We start from the raw sequence: 23,553 nt of genomic DNA, 5'->3' as shown, positions 1-23,553 counted from the left end.
CTCTCATGTGTGGGGAGGCTTCCCGCATACAGCTCTTCTCAATAGGGTGGAGTCAAAGGCTTTTCGTCTCATTAACTCTCCTCCTCTTACTGATTCCCTTTAACCTCTGTCTCTTCGCCGCACTGTTGTATCTTTATCTCTTTTCTATCGCTACTTTAATGATCACTGCTCGTCTGATCTGTCTGCATGCATTCCTCCACCTCTACAACGGGCGCGTGGCACCCGTCTAGCAGCAAACTCTCATCCCTTTTCTGTCCAACTCTCTAATGCAAGAGTTAACCGTTACCCCTAGTCTTTCATTTATGCAACAGATCAACTCTGGAACTGTCTCCCTCTGTCTGTATTTCCTGCTGCCTATGATCTCCAGTCTTTCAAACGCAGTGTGTCCAGGCATCTCGAAATGAATGGATCTTGAATTTGGCTTTCTCTTGTATTTTGTTTTTCTCTTGGAGGGAACTCTTATTGCGGGCTCATGGCCTTTGGTTCCTTCTTCCTGGTATAATAAAAAATAAAATAGCGCTACAAAATTTATCTGACTCCTTGCAGAACTGTTTGACAATAATGAACTCAACAGATTTCCTTAATGTTTTAAATGATCCACAAGAAAACAGCAAAATCTTACAGAAGTTACCCCCACCTTTAATTGATAGATGGAATTCAGTAGTCCACAACTGGTTCTGTACATGTGATGAATGCCCCTCATTTTATGCCTTCTGTCAATTCATTGCAGACGAGGCAAAGAAAACTTGTCATCCAATCTCTTCTTATAGTACGGTAATGGCAATGAGTCAACAGAATACCACAGCTGCTCCATGGGGAAAGAAGGAAGGTAAAGCAGAAACAAACAGATCTGGGGTAAAAAGTGGCCAACACGACTGGAGTGAGACAAACAGAGGCACAAAAGGATCACAGGGACAAGGATGACAACAAACGAAAGAATCAAAAAGACAAGGATGACAACAAACATCAAAAGGTCACATTGTATCTACTGAAAAGAAGAACATGGACTGGACATATGTAAGAGGTTCAGTGAGGTTAACAAAATTCATTTATCTGCTGGGGTTGTTTAAAGTATGGACATATCATGAAAAACTGCAAAAGAAGGAAAATATGCATAGTGTGTAAGAGACGTCATCCAACATCTCATGAAACCATACTTGACAGAATCAAAGAGAAGGAAGCTAAGAAATAACAAAAGTCCCTGACGACTGAGGACAATGCTGTCTCAAACAGAATTAAAATCAACAGGTCATTGGTAGTAGATACACACAGCATGATTGTTTCAGTGCGGTTGTACCAAAACAGTCATGCATCAAATCCCCTGGGGGTAGGTGGGTTTCAAGAATACTCCCCTAGTATCCCTGCTTGTCGTATGAGGCGACTAAAGGGGTTGGTGATGGATTAGTGCTTCACCCCGTAGAATGAACTAACTAAACAAGCAAATAAAGCGCCCCAGACCAGGACGGACTATACGTTGACTAACGAACGGACAAAGGACATTCTAAGGGTGGGGACATGGATTATGAGAGGAGTGAATGATGGAGCGGAAGAGAGATTGCTCAGGTGCTTGAGGATGCAAGAGTGGATGTATGTGGATTGACTGAAACTAAATGGCAAGGTGAATGAATGAGAGAATGGGAATATGGTTTAGGAATATGTGCGGGAGTTAATGAGAATGAGAGGGCAAGAGAGGGAGTATGTCTGACGATAAACAAGAAGTGGAAGGAGAATATAAGAGAGTATGGAACAGTGGGTGCGAGGATTGTATGGGTGAGGAAAGTAGGTGTACAAGCTTGGGTGACTGTATGTGCCTATGCGCCGACAGAAGACCGAGTGGCAGGAGTGAAAGATGAATTTTGGGCAAGTGTAGAAGCATGTATGGACAAGTCTGAGACGAGCGAGAGAGTATTTTTGACTGGAGACATGAATGACAAAGTTGGGAATGTACGAGTGGATGGAGTGGTTGGTCAGTGGGGTGTGCCAGCTGAAGTAAATGGGAATGGCAGTGCTTTGGTGGATATCTGTGCAGGTAAGTTGTTGACAATAACCAACACCTTTCGACATAAGATGATCCACAGGAATACATGGAGAGTCATGGGGAGGATGGAAGGTGAACTTGTTGAACAAAAGGCAATGATAGATTACATGTGTGTGGATGAGCGAATGAGAAAACAAGTGTTGGATGCAAGAGGGTGGGGGAATGGAATCTCGGACCATCACTTAGTGAAGTAGGGCTGCAAAGAAAATGGGTGAAGAGAAGAAGGGGAAGACAGGTGAGAAGAGTGGAGAAGTTGCAGGATAGTGAGAAAATGGCAGAGTATAAGAGCATAGTGGAAAAAAGATTAGGAAGGTATGAGTTAGAGCAGATGGAAGGGGTGGAAGACGTATGTAAGATTTTCACGGCAGCGTGTGAGGTGGTTTGTGGAGTGAGGAGGAGATGCTGTGGTGTGCAAGGGACAGCATGGTGGAATGATGAGGTGAAACGAGCTGTGGAACAAAAGAAGGCATACAGTGAATGGCTAGCGAGTAGAGGTAGGGGAGAAGATAGGAGAGAGAGGAGAGAAGTATATGTGAGCAGGAGAAGGGACGTGAAGAGATTGGTGGAGAGTAAGAAGCAAGTGGATGAAGAGTTTGGGAGGAATCTGAATTTAAAATGGAGGGAAAATAAGAAATTGTTTTGGAAGGAATTAAAGAAAATAAGAAAGTATGAAAGGGATAATAGCAAGGGAGTGAAAGAAGGGAATGATAGATTGTTGGTGGAGATCAGAGAGAAATTGAGGGGATGGAAGGAGCACTTTGAGGATTAGCTAAATATAGAGAATGAGAGCAGTGCGAGTATAAGTGGTTGGGGAATGGCTGGGAGAAGAGATCAGAGGAGGGAGGAAGAGATCAGTAGGGCGGAAGTAGTGGAAGCAATGAAGAAGATCAAGCTGGGAAAGGCCCCAGGAATTGATGGAGTGTGTGGTGAAATGTTGAAGTATGGGGGTGAGATTGTTGTAGAGTGGATATGGAAGTTGTGTAGATTGACTTGGGAAGAGGGAAATGTTCCAGAGGACTGAAAATCAGGTATAATTGTTTCTTTATACAAAGGAAAAGGGGAGAGAGAAGTATTTGGTAACCATAGGGGTATTTGCCTTCTTAGTGTGATTGGAATAATATATAGAATACTTATTGAGAGGTGTTAGGCATATAACAGAGGAGCTAGTTGGAGAAGAACAATGGGGATTTAGGAAGGGAAAAGGGTGTGTAGATCAGATATTTGTTCTAAGATGTTTAGTGGAGAAGTATCTAGAGAAGGGAAAGAAAGTGTATGCTGCCTTCATGGACCTGGAGAAAGTTTATGACAAAATAGATAGGCAGGGTATGTGGAAGGTATTAAGAATATATGGAGTGGAAGGGAAATTGTTGAGTGCTGTGAAGCGTATGTACGAAGGAGCCAGGGCTAGGGTGAGCTGAGTGAGTTCTTTGATCTAAATGTGGGACTGAAACAGGGATGTGTGATGTCTCCATGGCTGTTTTATATATACATGGATGGGGTTGTAAAGGAGGTGCAAAGTAGGGCAGTGGAAGTGGGGGTGCTTGTAATGAATGAGGGTGAGATGTGGAAGATTCCGGTGTTGCTGTTTGCTGATGATACAGTATTGTTGAGTGAAGATGAATGGGTGTTGCAAGGTTTGGTGAATGAATTGGGGACAGTGTGTGGGAAGAGGAATCTGAAAGTTAATGTAAACAAGAGTAAAGTTATGGTGTTTGAGAGAAATGAAGTCACAGAATGTACAGTGAGGTTGGATGGTGAGGACATGGAGAATGTGAGTGCATTCAAATACTTGGGTAGTGTGAGGAGTAAGGATGGAACTTTTGGAGAGGAAGTGCTTGAAAAAGTACAGCAAGGAAGGAAGGAAGGTTGTTGGTTCACTGAAAGCAGTGACGAGAAATAGGGAGGTGAGTATGGAAGTTAAGAAGTCACTGCATGATAGTACTGTGATTCCTACCCTGACGTATGGAAGCGAGGCATGTACCTTGCTAGAGGGGAACAAGTCAAGAGTGAGAGCAGTGGAAATGAGATACTTCAGAGTAGCACGTGGAGTGACATGGAGGGACAGGTTGGCGAATGAGGAAGTGAAAGAACCTTGTGGGGTGGATGTGGATGTGGTTGAGAAAATTAAGAGAAATACACTGAGGTGGTTTGGACATGTGGAGAGAATGGAGAATGAAAGACTGACTAAGAGAATGTATGTAGGTGAAGTGGAGGGAGGGAGAGGGAGGGGAAGACCGCGGATGAGGTGGAGGGATGGAGTTGAGAAGTATATGAGGGAAGTGGGAGCGAGTTGGGGGAGAGCAGTCAATTGGTGGGTGACAGAGCGACTTGGAGGCGTTTTGACTGTGGCCATCCTTTGCGGGATTAGGGCGTCAGGCTATAGATAGTAGATAGCTAGTCAAAAAGAGTCTTGATTTATGCCTTATTGGACGATCAGACTGACGTCTGCTTTACCAAAGGGACTACTCTAGACAAAATTAAAGCAACAGGACCACAAATACATCTCCAGTTTGCTACAGTGATGGGAGAAGATACTGCACTTTGAAACAACGTACAGCGGCTGGTGGTAAAGGATGTATATGATCAGAAAGAAGTGTTAATTCCCGATACATATTCTAGAGAACATATACCAGCCAGACGAGATCAGATACCAAGGCCAGAGACTGCAAACAACTGGCCACATTTGAAAGAAATAACAGACAAACTGATGCCATATGACTCAAACACAGAAATTGGTCTCATCATAGTACTTGGCTGTACTATAGCACTGAAGCCAAAGGAAATTATCCAAGGATATGAAAACGATCCTTCTGCTAGGACAGAGTTAGGATGGGGTATAATAGGAAAAGTCTGTGGTGAAAGAAGTACAGAAGATGGCATTGTACAGGTACACAGAACTATGGCCCAAGAAGAATTCATCAGTAATGAAAAGAAAGTTAGTTTCCTTGTTGTTCCAACTCAAGCAAACTAAGCTGTCAACCCACAGCAAAGAAAGAAAATGTCTGATCTGGACTTGAATGACAAACAGACAGATGACGCTCCCATCTCTTATGAAGACTAATTCTTCATAATAAAGATGAAAGAGGGAGTATACAAGCCAGAAGAAGAACATTATAAGATGCCACTTCCTCTCAAGAATGAAAATGTCAACTTTAAATGCAAAAAGGTATTAGCTGTTTACAGACTAGACAGACGGAAAAGAAAGCCCAAAAATGACAAGAAATATTATCAAGATTATGAGAAGTCTGTGCTAGACATAACCCATGGGTACGCAGAAGCGGTTCCAGCAAAGGAGTTTGCAAGAGCAAATGGGTCTGTCTGGTACATACCTCATCATGGGGTCTGTCATCCAAAGAAATCAGGCAAAATAAGAGTAGTATCTGACTTCAGTGCTAGCTACTAGAAACAGTCACTAAATAGTCACTTATTACAAGGACCAGACCACAGAAACAGTCTCATTGGAGTGCTATGAAGATTTTGCCAAGAAGAGGTAGCATTTGTATGCGATATTTCAGCAATATATCATCAGGTGCATGTGTCTCCTGAACACCAAAACTTGCTAAACTTTCTATGGTGGAAAAATGGAGATCTGGATAAAGAAGTGATCGAATATAGAGTGACTGAGCACTTGTTCGGAGCTACTCCATCACCAAGTGTTGCAAACTTCACATTAATGAAAACAGCTGATGATAATGAGCTTGAGTTTGGATCTGATGCAGCTAAGTTTGTCAGAGATGACTTTTATGTAGACGATGGGTTAAGCTCTGTACCTACCGCAGCTGAAGCTATCCAGCTGATTAATAGAAGTAAAGTAATGTACAGTGAGCAGCAGTAGTCGTGTCGCGGTTTTGTCCGAAGATTAAATGTAACTCGTGAAACATTATGAACCGTCCGTATGACAGACGGCGGAATGTACCAGACGCTTAGCCCGTTTGCTTATGTTTTCAACAAATTTCACGACACGATTATTGTTGCCTACTGTACATGAAAGGAGGCTTCAAGCTTCATAAGTTCTTGTCCAACAGCAAAGATGTACTGGCATCCCTCAGTTCAGAAAAAATGGCAGGAAGAATCAAGAGCTTAAATCTCTGCAAGGACTCACTGCCTATTGAGAGAACTCTCGGAGCAGAGTTGTGTGCTGAATCTGACTCATTTCAGTTTAGAATCAATTTAAGCATCAAGCCTGCAACAAGAAGAGGTATTTTATCAACCACAAGCTCCATATTTGATCTCCTAGGTTTAGTATCTCCGTTCATTCTAAATGGGAAAAGAATATTCCACGATCTATGTAAAGATAGGATAAGTTGGGATGCTGCTGCACCAGAAAACATATAGTTTAGGTGGGAACAGTGGAGAAATGAGCTATACTTGTAGCAACAAGTGAAAATACCAAGATGTGACAAACCTGAAGATTCTGGAGAAATTAAAGCAGTTGAGTTTCATTACTTTTCAGATGCTAGTCAGGAAGGCTGTGGACAGTGCTCTTACATTAGACTGATTAATGACAAGGGTCAGATGCACTGTGCACTTGTAGTGGCAAAATCAAGAGTAGCATCCCTTAGACCCATCACTATTCCAAGGTTAGAACTTGCAGCAGCAGTTATGTCAGTGAGAATTCACACAGTTCTGAGAAGACAGCTGAATTACCAAGATAACAAAGAAGTATTTTGGACTCATAGCAAAGTAGCACCAGGCTATGTCTGTAAATGCTAAGAAATTCCATGTGTATATAGCAAACAGAGTTCGGCAAATAGGAGATCAAACATCTCCAGCACATTGGAAGTATGTTGAAACAGAAAATTATCCAGATGACTGCATCACGATGCATGCCGGTACAAGTCATGATCAACAAGTCTAAGTGGTGGAATGAACCAAACTTTCTTTGGCAACCGTATGACACAACTGAAGTGTCAGTAGAAGGCCTCATTGTTGCAGAAGATGACCCTGAAGTGAAGAATGCTGTATCATGTCTCACAGAAGCTCAAGATCCATCCTCATTCCTAGACAGACTAAAGTATTTCTCAGATTTGGCATCGTGCAACCAGAGCTACTGCAGTATGCCTCTGACTTCAGAAAAAAAATCAAAGGCAAAGAGTAAAATAAAATGTAAAAACAGCTAAACAAAACTTTGTCAAGTCTGAGTATATTCCTGTGACTGCAGCAGAACTGAAAGAAGCTGAAAATGAGATACTAAAACAACTTCAGGCACAAGCATTCCCAGAAGAAAAAAGAGCATTGGTGAACAAAGTTAACAAGGAAAGTTTGATCTGTGGTGCTGGAAGAAACAAGAAAAATGTCTCAAAGAAATCAAGTCAAATGCATAAGCCTGATTCATTCATAGATGAAGATGGGATCATCAGAGTCGGTGAAAGAATCAGAAGAGCAAATATGCAAAGACAGAACGCACCCAGCCACATTACCAAAGAATCTCACATAACTGATTTGTTGATTTGTTACTACCATAAAAAAGAACATCAAGGTAGGGACATCGCACTAAATGAGATTAGAGGGTCTGGGTATTGGATTATAGAAGGATTTTCTTTAGTAGCGATGCACATATTCAGGGAAAAGTTAGAGGAAGTACACTAGAACAAAAGATGGCAGATCGTCCTACAGACAGATTAGAGCCTACTGCTCTTTTTACTTATTCTGCTGTTGGTTTCTTTGGACCTTTTTATATTAAGGAAGGATGTAAGGAACTGAAAAGGTATAGTGTGCTGTTTACGTGCATGACTTTTCGAGCAGTTCACTTAGAAACAGCCAACACAATGAACAAAGACTCATTCATCAATGCCTACCGTCGCTTCATAGGACGGTACTTCGGTTGAGATCTGAGCAGGGTACAAACTTTGTTGGTGCTAGGAATGAATTTTCGACATGTTTAAACCAAATGGATCAACAGAAAATAAGAACAGAACTATTAAAAGATTATTGTGACTGGATACAATTTAAAATCAATGTACCACACGCAAGTCATATGGGTGGCGTATGGGAGAGACAAATACGTACAGTACGAAATGTACTTTCAGTATTGCTTGATCAGCACTGGTCTCAGCTAGATGATGAATCTTTAAGAACTTTCATGATAGAAGCAGAATCCATAGTAAACGGTCGTCCTCTAACTGTACACACACTGAATTCTCCTGATCACATAGAGCCACTGACATCCAATATGTTATTAACCATGAAAACTAAAGTCGTACTACCTCCTCCAGGCAGCTATGAGAGAGTAGATGTGTTCTCAAGGAAGCGCTGGTGTAGAGTGCAGTACTTAGCAAATGAGTCTTGGTCAAGATGGAAAGGGGAGCTCTTGCAGTCTCTCCAACTGAGAAATAAATGGGTAAAGCCACATAGGAATTTGCAAGTAAATGACATAGTAACTGTAAAGGATGATACTTTGGCAAGAAATAATTGGATATTGGGAATATTAGTAGAAGTCCCTACTGATGAAGATGGTCATGTAGGGATGGTAAAAATAATGATGTTAGACTCAGAGTTAAATAACCAAAGTAAACGTGCTCAAGCCATCACCCGCGAAAGTCCAATTCACGAACTCATTTTGTTAGTAGAAGCAGAGTGAGACCGGGATATCTCCACCCCAGAGCCTACTTAAGTGCCAAAACTGTGCCAAAATATTTTCTTCCTCATAGTATTAGCATTATTTTTCTACTTTTGTATTAGTATTAATTTTCTGCTTTTGTGCTCATTAAGATATGAGGTAAATTGGCTCAGAATTTAGGGGGAGCCATGTAAAAGTCATACTCATTATTTGCATGGTATTACATATACACTATATGTATATTAATGATATGAATTGTATCTTCATTTCTACTTTGGTAACACCGTGCAAAAGGTGTAAGCTTTTCGATCGTTTTTGTAATTCGTAAACAAATCCGGATTTGTTTTAATTTGTCTTGTGCGAACGGATCACCATCTTATCATAACACACACGATGGACTCATGGGCCAAGCTATGAGGTGACCGGGGTACAATATTATAATTCAATATATCTGTGTTATTCTGTGATGTATGCTTATGGTAAATACATGAATGATGTATCATAATGCTGACATAACTGAAGAAGAACTAACATGTTTGATTACTAATATTATGCAAAATAAAAAGTTAAATGTTTGAGTTTGTTTCGAAGACAAAGAATTATTACTTTTCAGTTTTACGGGACTGATTGGGATTGAATGAGACTGAGGCAGGGACTGAACAGAATATGATGATGTAATACAAGAAATAAAATGTCAAGAAAGCATCCTGATAATTTCCCTGCAAAGCCCCTTCTGCCTTGGCCACCTGGTACAGTTATCCTCAAAATATAGTGGACTTGCTTTCCTCATCACCTTATTAGATTTAGGCATAAGGCAGTAGTAGTAGTAGTAGTATAGTAGTGGTAGTAGTAGTAGTGGTGGTAGTAGTAGTAGTAGTAGTAGTAGTAGTAGTAGTAGTAGTACTAGTAGTAGTAGTGGTAGTTGTAGTAGTAGTAGTGGTGGTGGTAGTAGTAGTAGTAGTAGTACTAGTAGTAGTAGTGGTAGTAGTAGTAGTGGTAGTAGTACAACAACAACTACTACTACTACTACTACTACCACTACTAAATAGTAGTAGAGGTAGTTGCAATCTCAGGCTCATCTGAATGTGATCCCAGTGAAAGGCAGGCTGATTAAGTTACCCTCCTCTTTTGGGGGGATAGGGAGTTAGATGAGGGATCTTTGCATAAACAGGAAGTAGAGGTGACGGATAATATCAGTGCCACCACAAGGTGTCCCTGTCTGGCATCATTCATGGTCATAAAGTTCCACATTATGGATGGATTCAGTTCTATAACAAGTTATTCTGCACTGGTTCACGTTCTTCACATAACACTCCAATACTCTTTTCCTTGTTACTGATGTCGAGATTAAAACAGTTACCCTACCCATCTGCCTGTCTCATAAACTCATGCTTCGTTCAGCCTTCCCGACAGACCGTATGTATTCGTACCTCCCTACTTCCTTCGTCCTTTCCCGTCTCCCTGCCTAACTCCCCTCTCCACCATAATTATCTTCCTCTCTCTCTCCCCTGTTCGTAACTACTTGCCTTTTCCTCCTCCTTGCCTCTCCATGTTTCCGTCACCTACTTTTCTTACCCTGCTTCCCCCTTCCTCTGTTTACAATTTTTCCTTCCTGCGTCGCAGCATACCCGTTCCTGCTTTCCTGCCTCCTTGCCTTACCCTTACCCATGCCTATAATCTTTCCTGCCTCCCTACCTTCCTCCTCTTTCCTCGCCTTTCCCTCTCCCTCCCCATTGTATTTCTCCATCCCTCTTAAGAGAAAGACGTTTTCAATGAAAGTAGAATTTGGGGGGAAAGGGAGTGTACTAATGCAGGTGAACATACTGTTAGTATTATTCATATTGTTGTTGTTATTTTTTATTTGTATTACTGTTGTTAGCAGCAGAAGCAGCAGTAGTAGTAATAGGAGTAGTAGTAGTAGTAGTAGTAGTAGTAGTAGTGGTAGTAGTAGTAGTAGCAATAGTCGCAATAATAGTAGTAGTAGTAACAGTTGTTGTTGTTCCTCTTCAAGAAGAAAAAGAATTAAAATTTTTAATATTATGAACGGATGGTTTCCGAGAGAGATGATGTTTGGTTTGTAACCCCTGTAATTAACACGCACACACACACACACACACACACACACACACACACACACACACACACACACACACACACACACACACACCGCTCGCTGGCTCAGTGGTAACGCTCTCAACTCGCATCTGCTAAAACAGGGTTCGCACGTTGCTCAGGATGCAATAAGTTTCACTGACGAAGCGGGTGGTTACTGTTCCCCTTGAGCAAATGCATGGGTTTGTGCGTGTGTGAAGGTCAAGGCTTTACCCTTAGATCAGACTATATGAGCTCTCAGCTCTCTTCCGGGAGGGTAAAAAACTGATGATCACAACCATCATTTGATCCTGACCGACCCGGTGAATCACACACACACACACACACACACACACACACACACACACACGCACGCACGCACACACGCACGCACGCACGCGCGCACGCGCGCGCACACACACACACACACACACACACACACACACACACACACACACACACACACACACACACACACACACACACACACTTTAAACAGATAAATAGATAGATAGACAGGCTGATAGACAGATAGATATACGACTTGGTATATTGGTCCAGTGATCATTATTGAATTTAGTAGTTCTTCAGATATTGCCAAGACAACAATCTGAACGGCACTTAAAAGAAAATAACAGGCTTCATCAATTCATTGTTTGCAGTACTATTGTTCCTTAGAAGTTTACACAGGTTACAGTAAAGCCATCAACCTTGAAAATACACACGTATACTCGACGAAAGCATAATCATCCTATTTAACACAGCCTTGGGGAGACAGTGGCAGTATTATTGCTGGATATTTAAACCATAGCGTCTAAAAGCATAATGTTCCATAGGTGTGATGGTTATTAGGCTAGGTTTTGTGATGCCTGGGTGACATTTTGATACAGAAAAAACTCCGTCCACATGTTTTTTCAGGAACTGAATGATGGGTCCAGGACTAGTTTGTATCACGAGGATCTTTAACCCCTCTCATTTCAGTTAAGAGATAAGTTTAGAAAGCCTGGAGGGTAGAATTGAATATCAAGCATAGACACTCATCTGTAACACATAACTATTTTTAATTATATTTTATGCAACCACAACTTACCATTCAGTTTGTGACCCGCTTTCGTTCAGTGAAAACAAACAGACTATATTCACAAACCAAGCCATCCCACCGCTGACACCATTGGTAACTTAACTAATATTTAATTCAATCATTAAGTGTCGTGCAAAAACAAGGTGTCAAAGGAATTCTACGTGGTGTGTTATATCTGGCTTTCCTGTTAATTATCCCGTTATCTAAACCCAGCTGAAGATTTCGTTAGTTATCATGATCAGGTGATAAGGCCGATGGAACCTGATACCCTGGTTAAAACGGTAGAAAGATGAAAGAGAGAGAGAGAGAGAGAGAGAGAGAGAGAGAGAGAGAGAGAGAGAGAGAGAGAGAGAGAGAGACAGACAGACAGACAGACAGAGAGAGAGAGACAGAGAGAGAGAGAGAGGGAGGGAGAGAGAGAGAGGATAAAACATTTACACCTGGCTCCCTAAAATAATAATTATAAATGTCAACACAGCGACACAGCAAAAGAACACCAACTTTAGAACAACAGTAACTATTTCATTAAAGGTGATTATATTAAACTACGAAAGATCTTTAACAATTAATGAGTTAGTAGGACGTACAGTACATTTAACCTCTAAAATCCGGAACGTTTCTTCCATAACAGAGAATAAATATAGATGAAAGAAAGAATAAAATATAATAAATTGTGATCGCACTTCAGAGGTTATAACTGGCTCTCCTTATAATCTTACACTTTCCTAAATCCAGCTCTGTATTTCATCAGATAATATGCTACTCGCTTATCATGGTCAGCTGATAGGGTCGATGGAACCCATTGTGGAGTAACACGTTGATTAAAGGTGTACAAAGATTAAAGACCATAACATCGGCAAATTAAAAGAATACAATGATAAATGACCAAACAATACTACTGTCATACGTAGTTCCTTGGTGTAATGAACATGAATGAAAAGAACAGAGAGAGAGAGAGAGAGAGAGAGAGAGAGAGAGAGAGAGGAAGGGGGGGAAAGGAATTAACCAGACAGGCTCTTTATTCCATTCATAATACCTCTAGAATATTTAATTTTAGAAGCAGCTTTTTTAACTAAATGAGTTTGAGAGTATTTTTAAGTGATTCCTATCAATATAAAAATATCTCAGTTTAGATTTTAAAGAAAATTTAGGGTTAGTAAGAGTGGATCAAAGCAATTTATCCCTTGACTCCAGTGGATGAACAACAAACCATTAAAAATGACGCACTATTGCATCTTATTATCATTGCAACCATACTACTTTATTCAGCATAGGCGAGCCTCCGCGTGCTGAAAGGGTTAATAAAGACTACAGTGTATGCAACCACGTCAGTTTGATATGTCTGTCTTGATGGAGGTATTATCGGCTGGAGTTAACAAGAATTTAATATTTTAAAAATAAATCATCCGACTGAAGGTATTAACAGCTTTCAAAAGCAAACAAACTTGGCTTTGATCATTTTGCTTCATTTAAACCTCGCCGCAGTCCAGTGATACGGAATGATAATAGTTAACACAGACCCCACACAAGATAAACATTTACACTGCAACCCTTCCAAAATCACAACTCAGTCAACATACTAATAATAAGTATCGGATTTTATTATGAAATAGAATGCAACACTCATGGTGCTACGACAAACACACACACACACACACACACACACACACACAAACAGCTTGGAAAAACCGTCTGATGCTAATCGTAGTAGTATACTAGTGTTTCCTAGACTAAAAGAGGATAAATACCAGCTAAAGCCACTTACTCTCTGAATGATTCTACGGTAGTGACCTGTTGCAGCTAAAGCCATACGATTTTATTTTGCCTGTAGTATGTCACATGAGACTGCGAATGATAATTAACAAAACAGGATATGGCGGTTCCACCGTAACTCTTCACTCGTAACAACACAATCAGCGCTAATGAGGAGTGCAGGAAATTAGGATAAGAAATAACACTCTCAGGCTTATATATTCACAGCTAGCTTCATAGAATTACTCGGTGTTAATTGGAGGGGAATAATAATAGCTGGCACGAATATAAAATTTAACTGCTAGAAATGCTTACAAAACTGCCTTTGATCGCTCTGCTACACTCAACCTTAGCCACACAGCAAACCAGTGATAAGGAACAATTAATCTTTTCCCTGGAGTGGTTCACTTCCTCCTCCTCCTCCTTCTTGCTTTACTATCCTTATCCTTCAGCATGTGGAATTAAATCTTGTAGTCATAGTCTACTTTGTAATAAGCAGCCACGAAGGGCCATAAGGTCTGTTGCTGTTTGCTTTCCTTTGTATTTCTTTGTATTCCTTTGTATTACTCCTCCTCCTCTTCCTCCTCTCCTCCTCCTCCTTCTTCTTCTTTTACGCTGATCCAAGAAGAGTGTTCAACTGAGGGAATTCCTCTCAGTCAAAAGCTTCACAACTATCTCCGGTAATCCTTTCTGTACTATTGGTGCCTCTAGGAATTTTACTGAAGCTAAAGCCAAATGATATCGTCCCGTCAAGAGAAATTCTATAGTTCATTCATTCGTTATTTTTCGGCTTAATTCCCGAAGATAAAATAAGACGATACTGCGGCTCAGTATTCTTCCCATAGCACCTCTTCCTGACTAACACCATTTTCTAGTGTTAATCTCTTGTTACAGCTCATTCAAGACGGAGAGATGGCCCCGACCCATTGTAGTGGGGGCGACAGCGAATTTAAATTAATGCGACCCGCGGCGACGAGGAGACTACGAGGCCTCTCTCATGGAGGTGTTTAATCGACCTGATGGTATACTGCAAACTGCCATTCTGCATGCACATACAGTAGTAGTAGTAGTAGTAGTACTAGTAGTAGTAGTAGTGGTGGTGGTGGTGGTGGTGATGGTGGCTGCAACCTCAGGCTCATTTGTACGTGAACCCGATGGACTGCTGGAGGAAACCACCCCTCTCTGAATTCCACCCCCCTCATATGGGGAGACAGGGAAGAGCTGAGGGACGTGTGTACAACTAGGCAGCCCCACCGCCCAGTCATATCGGTGCCAGCAGATGAAGGCATCCCTCTCCATGAACTGACCTCACAGTGATAAGGAACAACAATTACAGCTGAATGTAATAAAACACGATGTGGTTCGTGCATTATAACCCTTCCCTCCTAACAACACAATCAGCACACTAATGACCAATGCAAGAAAATTGATGTCAGCCACATCATCCTCGCAAGCACGGGACATCTCTGGTATTTTTTCCCTGCTAACGCCAGATCATTTTGTTCTATTGAGAGGATTCTACTTCACCGCATTCTTGGAAGGCAAACAAGGTCGCGGTGATGATGATAATAAAAATTAGTTGTTCGAGCCAAAATTTGAACAATGTCGTCATTAATCTTTTCAGGTACGGTACGGCTTCATTGTTTTTCCCTGTTAAGGAGAGAAATTTTTATTCCCCTGAAAGTGTGTCATGGAAGCGTAAGTCAACTCTCTAATAGTTGCATCAACTCTAGTACTCCATCTAGCTTAACATCAGATGATTGTATTAAATAAACAGTAAGTCATAGGAGCCTGGGAGTGTTAGCACCTTAAATACGCTTACAAAACAAGGGCAGAAGACAATGCTAATAGATAACCATCTGAAAAATCTAACATCGTTTGTGATGACATCATCGACAGCCAGTCAGCTGCCACAATACACAACCCTGTTAGAAACCAAGTGCAACTGTGCAAGGCTGTAATAAATGGACTTTAGTATTCTGAAGGGAAAACCACCTCATTTAACATGTGAACTGTTGTAAATTCCCATTGCTACATAAAATGGTCTGGATATAAACTGGATAGTATACCCATGAGGTCCATGACAGCGAAACTATCTATCTGCTCATTTATCTATCACCAGACACCTCAGTCAAGGAGGGGGTGGCCATAAACGAATCGCCTCCATACCACCCTATCCTCTGTCATCTAAGTGTCCATTCTCAAACTCAAACCCCCGTTGCCGATAGACCCCTCCATTCTATCCCTCCATCTCATCGTCGGTCTCCCCCTCCTTGTATTTCACACACACTCTCTTAGTTACTCTCACATTACCAGAGAAATTATTGACTGTCACGTAAAATCATGCTGAAAAAAATATCCAGCCATTGCTCGTTAAAAGTCAGGAATGAGTTGCAGAATATTAAAACTTTCATCGTCCAAATGGCATGGCAAATTTTGAGGATCCGACACATCAAGGTTATATGCAGCAAGAGAACATAGGCGACTTTATTCAGCTGAGTGTGCTACAGGAGTCTGACAGTAGCATTACTGGTACCCTTAACTCTCCCATGGTCAAGGTAGCTCTAGTACTCTTTGGGGGGGTTAAACCACGACGATTTTTATTCAATAATGGGTGAGTATTGCAGCCTGAGTTAGCACACCATTAATTATGATACAACGTAAATCCGGGAGTGATCTCTCGTTCTTTTTTTCTGCAAACATCAAACGACATTAAACTGACGACATTGAGTCATAGGAGCCTGAAAGTAGTAATAATTAACGCTGATTGCAATCCCCTCCTCCATAATAACGCAATCAGCACGCTAATGACGATTGGTAAAAATGTTAATGAGCAGAAATTCATATCAGTTTGTAACGCCGTAATGAAAAAAGTAGAGCCATTGTGTGTCATTTGTCAGGTAAGTGTTGCAAAATATCACGTTTTATCATACAATTCCTGCTGTATATCGGAGAATGGTAATTTTGCTCTCTCTCTCTCTCTCTCTCTCTTTATATATTGTTACGGAACAGAGAAAGATAACGTACACTTTAAGTGAGAATACGAAGAGTCACTACTGTCCCGTAAAGTTCCAGGTTCAAAACAAAAGAGTTAGGTAAAATTACAAGTTAAAGTTTAATGCTTAAATTAACAACAAAACATTCAGGACTCATAAGGATAATGTAATGGCAAAAACAGGTTAAATATATGGTTAACTGCAATAGCCTCTATTAACACGAAATTAGCGAGAGTAAATTTATCTAAGTCAGGCCTGATAAAATGAGATACCAGATAATACTCAGTGAATGCCAGATAAATAATTACAGATACAAACTATTATCAAAAATGACTGACATAAAGAACCCCACACGAATTACAAAAACTTCACTAGGCCTACAAATTAAACTTATGCTATACAGTACAAGAAAAAATGCAACAACAGTTATACTCAAATTACACACAGCTGCTAGATGGTTGGAGATTTCTTGAGCACTCACAATAATAATATCTGTACAGGGGAGGACAGAGATGTGAACAAAATGAGGAGCAGATCTAAGTGGCAATGATGCAGAGACTGAGCTCATTATATAGGGGCCGGCAGAGCCTGATACAACTTGTAAGAGGACGCGCAAATGAAAGCCATGGGGACATAGAGTTCACAATCCCGCTCTGGACAACAGAGAGAACGACTTACTCTACTATAACGGTAGAAGGGGGGGACTGAGGCAGAACACGCTCATGATCAAACATGCAGCATACTGTGCGTTAAAATTACACAAAGGATGATGAAATCATAGGCTATGTAACACCTCCCCACAAAGAAAAAAGAAATTTACAAAGGAAATTTCTTATTACTCTAAAACAATCTGTACATGGCATTACAGAACATGCAAAAGTCCCTCCTAATTTCACAAAACATGAGATCTCCCTAGCACGTTCAGTCATAGGTACTTGCCAGTATCCCTTTAACAAATCAAACTTACTTATGTACCTAGCCTTTCCGATCTTGTCTATGCAATCTTCCACACGAGGGAGAGGGTAAGTGTCTGTTTTAGTTATCTGATTAACACGTCTGTAGTCGATGCAAAGCCTCTGTGACCCACCTGGCTTAGGGACTAGAGTGACAGGAGAACTCCACTCGCTCTGACAGGGCTCAATCATCTTGTGGTCCAACAGGTAGCCAAGCTCCTTCTGGATGAGAGGAACTTTCACTGGGTTCACACGGTAAGGAGGTAATTTAATTGGCTTTGCGTCTCCAACATCGACATCATGCATCAACACAGTGGTTCTTCCTGGAGTGGCACGGAACACTTGCGGGTACTCCTGCAGTAATGCCGAAAACTCCTGCCTTTCCTTGGGTGGTAGATGAGAAAGCTTAGTCTGGAGATCATTCATGATATCAGGATTCTTCCCCAAACTATCACTCAGGCTCATACTGCATGGGAGAGCTTCACTTGCAGACTCGGGTGGAACAGCTACAGTGCAGACTGGATAATTTTCGTCCCGCCTGTGATATAACTTTAGCATGTTGATGTGACATAGTTGCTTGCTCTTTCTACGATCTGGTGTGGCGATGACATAGCTGACATCACTGAGTTTCTTCTCCACGAAATAAGGGCCACTAAACTTGGCTTGAAGAGGTTGCCCATGAACTGGTAGCAGAATCAAAACCTGATCTCCTGGCTGAAAGTGGCGTAACCTGGACTTCTTATCATACCAAGTCTTCATCTTCTCCTGAGCAGCTCCTAAATTCTCTCTCGCCAGCTGTAAAGCAGTGGACAGCCGTTCTTTGAAATTCATCACATACTCCAGCAGGTTGACGTCATCTTCCTCCGACAGCCAGCATTCCTTGAGTAGCTTAAGGGGTCCTCTTACTTCATGGCCAAACAGTAGTTCAAAAGGTGAGAAGCCCAGTGATTCATTTGGAGATTCTCTTGCAGCAAACACAACGAATGGAAGACCTTTATCCCAGTCTTTCTGATGTTCCAAACAGTATTTCTTGAGCATCGGTTTGAGTGTTTGATGATATCTCTCCAACGCTCCTTGGGTCTGGGGATGGCAAGCTGAAGACGCGATCTGGGTGATGCCCAACTCTTTCAGAGACTGCTTGAAAACATTTGACATGAAATTACTTTCCCGGTCTGACTGTACCTCCTTGGGCAGACCAAACTTTGTGAAGAACCCTAGCATTGCCTTAACCACGTTCTTTGCTGAGATATTTCTAAGTGGAATGGCTTCAGGAAAACGAGTAGCCATATCAATCATGGTCAACACATAAGAAAATCCTGAAGAAGTCTTAGGAAGAGGGCCCACAATATCCACCAACACATGGGTGAAAGGCGCCTCAAAAGGAGGAATGGGAACTAGAGGTGCAACCTTTTCGGTCTGATTACACTTCCCCACAACTTGACAGGTGTGACAAGACTTACAATACCAGGAAACATCCCTGAAGATACCTGGCCAGTAGAAGTGTTTCAAAATGCGTGCCACAGTCTTCCTCACTCCAAGGTGTCCTGCCAAACTGGAATCATGAGCCACTCTAATGATATCCTGCCTACAAACACGAGGGATGACAACTTGATGTACAACCTCCCATTCACAGTCGGCTGCTGCTGTTGGGGGTCTCCACTTCCTCACAAGTACTCCTGACTTTACATAATAACAAGTAGAAGCACCGGCTGACTCTTCTTCACTGTAAGCAGAGTTAGCTAGACCTTTCAACTCAGGGTCAGCAACCTGCAACTCAACCAACTCTTGACGAGACAAATTATCAACACTACGGGGTACTGCCTCATCTGGTGAGTGGTCCAAATTAGCAAGAAAAGTGTCAGCTAGGATAACATCATCATCATCATTATCCTCTAAATCACCAGTAACTTTAGACTTAGCCCTAGTGACAGCACATGCAGGGAACACATCAGGGACACCACAATCCTGGGACACAGCCACTGGCTCACTAGACAACTGAGGAGCTGGACACACTTGACTTCCACCAATATCATTTCCAAGTAAGAAAGGTACACCTGACATTGGGAGTGTCTCAACCAACCCAACCATAACGGAACCATTAACAAAACCAGACTCTAAATTCACTCTGCACAGAGGGACAGAGAAGTAATTATTCCCTACACCTTGTAAGATTACAGTTTCATCAGAGGAATTAACATTAGAGCCTAGAACACTGGTCAGCATAAAGGATTGGCAAGCACCTGTATCACGATATATTTTAACTGATTTCCTGTCATTACTGTCCAGAGGACTGACAAAACCATCAGACAGGAAATTAGCACATGAACTCTTGAGAGTGTCACCCACGTTACTGCTCAAAAGAGGAGCTCCATCATGAGAATTTAAGTTACCCCTCAAAGCAGGTTCAGTTAACTCAGTTAAAGAATTCTGGGAACTATCAAGAGTGGACACTAGACCAATTGACTGAATATTTAAAGACTCCTTTTTGTTCACATCACGCTGTCTCCTGAAACATCTCTCCGTAGTATGACCAAGCTTACTACAATAAGTACATTTACTTTTCTGAAATCTAGAGGTGAAGCTGGTATTTACTTCCTGAGAAACATCATCCTTATTCTCTTTCCTGTTACCTGTACTCTGAGTAGAGGCAACGTACTTACTCTCAGCTTTCCCTTTTTCTTTAGAATATCTCTTGTGAGTGAGAACATACTCATCAGCTAAAACTGCAGCATCAGACAAATTATCTATTCTTTTCTCATCAAGATATAGGCTTACATCTTTACTAATACACCTTTTGAAATCCTCCAGCAAATCATCTGCTTAAATTTACCAAAATCAGAATCCACATTCTTAGAATTTAACCACTGCTCTAACAGATCTTCTTTGATTTTTGCATACTCAACATGGGATTGCTTATCTTGCTTATAAGTTGTCCTAAATTTTACTCTATAAGCTTCAGGAACAAGCTCATAGGCCTTAAGAATCAAGCTCTTAACTACATCATAATTATCAGACTGATCCTGAGGCAAAGATGCATAAGTTACTTGAGCTTTACCGGTGAGAACAGTTTGAAGGAGTACTGGCCAATACTCCTTAGGCCAATTAAAACCTGTAGCTACCCTCTCAAACAACTGAAAATACTTTGTTAAATCAGATTCATTAAAAGGAGGGACAAGTTTAACATTTTTAGCCACATCAAAACCATCAGAGCTAGATGATCCAGTTCCACCTTGTTTCATGCGATACTCATGGTCTGCCTGAATCCTAGCAATTTCAACTTGTGCCTCAGCCTCCTTAGCTTTTGCCTGAATTTCAGCTTCCTTCACACGAGACTCCGCCTCCTTAGCCTTAGCCTCCTGCAGGGCTAGCTGTAACTTAGCTAATTCAATCTGCGTTTGCTCATTTGGAGGAGTTACATTAAACAAGCTTTCATTAATCATGTCAACAATTTGATCTTTAGAATGATGAGAGCGAACAGCAATTCCCAATTGTTGAGCAACAAGCTTAAGTTCATTCTTTGTTCTGTTTTCTATATCACACATTGTTTGCACATTTGACAAAAAATCTTTGGCTCCATCAAGTGTAGAAATAGTAGCCATCATGAATATATCACAGTCACAAAATATCAAACAATATCCTTATGATAATATCCTGAATATCCTGATATGAGGTCGCCAAATTTATGTTACGGAACAGAGAAAGATAACGTACACTTTAAGTGAGAATACGAAGAGTCACTACTGTCCCGTAAAGTTCCAGGTTCAAAACAAAAGAGTTAGGTAAAATTACAAGTTAAAGTTTAATGCTTAAATTAACAACAAAACATTCAGGACTCATAAGGATAATGTAATGGCAAAAACAGGTTAAATATATGGTTAACTGCAATAGCCTCTATTAACACGAAATTAGCAAGAGTAAATTTATCTAAGTCAGGCCTGATAAAATGAGATACCAGATAATACTCAGTGAATGCCAGATAAATAATTACAGATACAAACTATTATCAAAAATGACTGACATAAAGAACCCCACACGAATTACAAAAACTTCACTAGGCCTACAAATTAAACTTATGCTATACAGTACAAGAAAAAATGCAACAACAGTTATACTCAAATTACACACAGCTGCTAGATGGTTGGAGATTTCTTGAGCACTCACAATAATAATATCTGTATAGCGGAGGACAGAGATGTGAACAAAATGAGGAGCAGATCTAAGTGGCAATGATGCAGAGACTGAGCTCATTATATAGGGGCCGGCAGAGCCTGATACAACTTGTAAGAGGACGCGCAAATGAAAGCCATGGGGACATAGAGTTCACAATCCCGCTCTGGACAACAGAGAGAACGACTTACTCTACTATAACGGTAGAAGGGGGAGACTGAGGCAGAACACGCTCGTGATCAAACATGCAGCATACTGTGCGTTAAAATTACACAAAGGATGATGAAATCATAGGCTATGTAACAATATATATATATATATATATATATATATATATATATATATATATATATATATATCGGTATATATGTGGTATATATGTCTGCATATATGTGTTTATGTATGTGTGGATTTGTATACTACATAGACCCGAAAATCTTGAAAATGAAAAGTTTATTTATGCCAGAACTTGACAAAGACTTTAGGTTTTTGTCTTTCCTTGCATTACCATATTGGGTTTTGTCACATTATGTTATGTTTTAACTCCAATTGTTCCCTGATCGCCAATGCCCTAACTCGCACCCCCTCCCACATACACTTTTCCGAGCCATAAAGACTTTCGTGGAAGAAAATGGTATATAATCGAAAGTAAATATTTTTCCTGTTTAAATATGAAGGTCAATAATCGTTTCAATAATATCATAAATCACGAGAAAAACACTGACAGAAATGAACCAGTAAGGGTCTACACGCAATATTTAACCTTTTTTTTTTTTTTTCTTGCCTTGTCAGGGCGCAGAGATTGAGTTCGGAACCATCCTTAGAACGAATATGGTGATGCAGATGAGAGGTAGCGGTAGTTAGCTTCTTGGGTTAATAAGTTATACCAAAGAACCTATTGTGAAAGTTCAGGCCTGCAGTTTCCAGGCGATTTTTGTTCACTTTAACTTGGCCTAAAATTTCCATATATCATTCTTGAATGCTGAACACTAAGAAAAAATTAACACTAGAGTATGTTGTTAGTCACGAAGAACTGTTATGTAAAGGACGGAGAGCTGTATTTATTATTTTTTTTTTTTTTAGGTATGGGAAATATCCCGCAAAAAGACGAAATTTTGGTCCAAGGTAAAGTGAATTTACTACGGTAACGAAGGGGCTGATGAAGGCTACACTTAACCTCGGCAGTTCGAAACCCTCCCATTAATCGAACAAAATCGTCTAGAGATAGCGGGAATACAGGGTGGTACACAAATAATACTGCACCAGAAAATCGTCCAATGGTATTTTATGCACTGTTGGAAAGCTCAATCAGTTGTGTCGGTGTGGGTGTGTAGGTAATGAATATATGTGGCGAGGCAGCTGTATCAGCAACACACGAAAAGTTGACTATCTAACTGAAAAAGGAGCATTCTAAATATATATATATATATATATATATATATATATATATATATATATATATATATATATATATATATATATATATATATCATAGGCGACTACAGAAAATGACGCCGTACGTGGCACTCTCTCTCTCTCTCTCTCTCTCTCTCTCTCTCTCTATATATATATATATATATATATATATATATATATATATACCATATAAAATAATTAAAAAAAAAACAAGTTGTGCCAGGCACAACAAAACTCATCCGACAGCAGTTATTTTATTACTGTTAAATACTGAATCAGTACTGCCATTCAGTGCCAGTAAACAATTACAGTCTAAGATAATGGCGCTTATCTTTTCAAATTATAGCCCTCTGGAAATCTGTGATCTTGTGTTTGACCTTTCAAGGTCACTCAAGGTCAAAGGTCATGGTGTCAAATGAAAGCCCATATGGGAGATCCCGTATGCTGATAATAGTAAATATCTCTATCTTCAACCGGTTTCAAGTTATAGCACTCTGACC

At 40.6% G+C, this 23,553-nt stretch overlaps 1 protein-coding gene across 1 annotated transcript in view; it reads right to left on the bottom strand.

Moving 5' to 3' along the window:
* The window catches only part of LOC145410066 (QRFP-like peptide receptor), a 678,579-nt gene that overhangs the window by 654,429 nt on the left and 597 nt on the right, over positions 1-23,553 (bottom strand). The window lies entirely within an intron of this gene.

Source organism: Coenobita brevimanus, chromosome 84 (assembly GCF_032717465.1).
Source record: "Coenobita brevimanus isolate Jiangsu-jjx chromosome 84, ASM3271746v2, whole genome shotgun sequence".
NCBI lineage: Eukaryota > Metazoa > Arthropoda > Malacostraca > Decapoda > Coenobitidae > Coenobita > Coenobita brevimanus.
Note: the sequence above shows the minus strand (reverse complement) of the source record. Positions and strands in the feature narration are given on the sequence as shown.